The sequence below is a fragment of the Rhinolophus sinicus genome, chromosome 4 (assembly GCF_057876585.1).
Source record: "Rhinolophus sinicus isolate RSI-liver-muscle chromosome 4, RSI-T2T, whole genome shotgun sequence".
Classification (NCBI taxonomy): Eukaryota; Metazoa; Chordata; class Mammalia; order Chiroptera; family Rhinolophidae; genus Rhinolophus; species Rhinolophus sinicus.
In genome coordinates, this window is record NC_142504.1 from 39,111,500 (window position 1) to 39,113,584 (window position 2,085).

Genomic DNA, 2,085 nt, shown 5'->3' on the forward strand with positions numbered 1-2,085 from the left:
GAATCACTTCTTAGATTATATAAATGTCTAACCCCTATGCTCTACACTTGAAATTAATATAAAATAATATTAAACATCAACTGTAATTGAAAATTTAAAGAAAGGAGAGAAAGTTATAGGGGAATAAGAAGTTCCAATTTCCAGGTATAAAACAAATAAGTCTTGAGGATTTAACATACAGCATAGGAAATATAGTCAATAATATTGAGATAGCATACTATGGTGTCAGATGGTTGCTGGACTTATCATGGTGATCACTTGTTTAGGTATATAAATGTTGAATAACTATAGTGTACACCTGACACTAATATAATATTATATGTTAGCTATATTTTAATAGACATCTTTAAAAAGTTAAATAAAAACATGATAAAAAAACATTGACTCTTCTCCTTCAAGTTAATAAAAAGTGAAAAATTCACATGCAAATACACAATGGGGGTGTGGGGAGGAAGAGAAGGAAGGAGATACCAGTTTATGTGAAAATTTCTGGAAATCAGCACAATAATCTAGTAACAATAATTGACTCTGGGGAGAGAAATTGTATATCTATGACATGGGATGGAAAGAAAACTTAATTCTTGTAACACATCCTTTTGTACATTTTGAATCTGGTAACATTCTTAACAACCTTTTCTAGAAATAAAATTTTAAATGTTTAAATGTTTGAATGTTTGGACATTATTTCAAAGTATTCAATCAACAGGCTACTCAGGGACTGTCTGTCCTCCAGGTTCAGCATTGTGACACCAGTACAAAAAAATAATGCATTGACTAAGAAGAAATATGTTGCTATCTGGTTAGATGCATTGAACTGATGTTGCCGTTGTGACAGAAGTAATTTAACTAATGTACATTACTTTGGATACTAACCATTGTAGAACTGATTAATCGTTTGTGTCATCCTTGCGCAAGGGCCATGCTAATCTCTGTATCGTTCCAATTTTAGTACATGTGCTGCTGAAGCAAGCATGAACTGATTAATCTTTCATGATTCAGTATCTTAACATCAATATGTAATGGGCAGTTAAATCATTTGCATCGTTTTTTGCCTAGAGTGCTTTCCAATGCAAAGGACAAAAAAAGATGTAAAAATATAAGAAATGAAAATATAATTTTAGTTCCTTGACAGGTTTGAGCAATGTAAAATCTTGTGCCTTTTTCTTTTTATGTACCACAGGTAATCATTCTACTGAAAATTATAGTCCAAACTGCAATCAGTGTCTGCAACTTGGTTTGGTTTTCCATCATCAAACTAAAGATGATTCCTAAGTTAATGTCTTTCAAGTACATCGTGACAATTAAATTTGGTATAACTTACCATTTTTATATAAAGCACTTAAGTTTTCTCAGATTATAGGAGCTTCCAATTTGTTTTATTAGAATCAGGATGTGATTTCATGTAGACAGCGCAATCTGTGGTCAAATGACAAAAACCAAGCAGAGTGTTTTATTAGTTTTTGTCCACATGAAGCCAAATAGCCATTTTTAAAACCTTGTTAAAAATACTTAATTTGTTTGTATTTATATGAAATTAATTAGTAAATGTAAACATTCTTTTTAAATTTCTACTTTATTAATAACCAACCTCAAGTCAGCATTAGGGGAGAAAAAAAGAAAAACTACTGTAAAATTACTTCTGTCACCACTAAGTGTTTGTTACTCTTGTAGATACCTTCTTTTATTGCATCTCAATAATATCTAACTCCATTAAGAAATGAAAAAAAAATGCTTCTGTAAGTCAGTTAATAAATTTTATTTCTCTTTCAAAATACAGTTAAATTTAACATGAATAGAAAATACCCAAGAATGATGTAGAGCAGCTTCTTTGATTGCTTCCTTATGTGAATTCTACAATATACTTATTCACATAAATAACAGTAAGATGAATGTTGAGGAGATCCATGGAAAAAAAGCCAGAGTTAGCTAGAATGAGGGTAGCAGTATATTACTATTTTGTGCTTACAAAGGAGAAACTTAAGTGTCTATAGACCCATACCCAGAAGACAGTCAAAAACCAAATTGGACCTTCCACCCGAATCTCCCCAAACCACTCACTCACATTCTCTGAAATCTTCTTTCCTG

The 2,085-nt window shown here is 31.2% G+C and overlaps 1 non-coding gene across 1 annotated transcript; it reads right to left on the reverse strand.

Moving 5' to 3' along the window:
- Nucleotides 1-869: 869 nt before the first annotated feature.
- LOC141567065 (U6 spliceosomal RNA) lies at nt 870-973 on the reverse strand. The gene has a single exon (XR_016021232.1). It is a non-coding gene; the product is annotated as a U6 spliceosomal RNA (small nuclear RNA).
- Nucleotides 974-2,085: the final 1,112 nt, after the last annotated feature.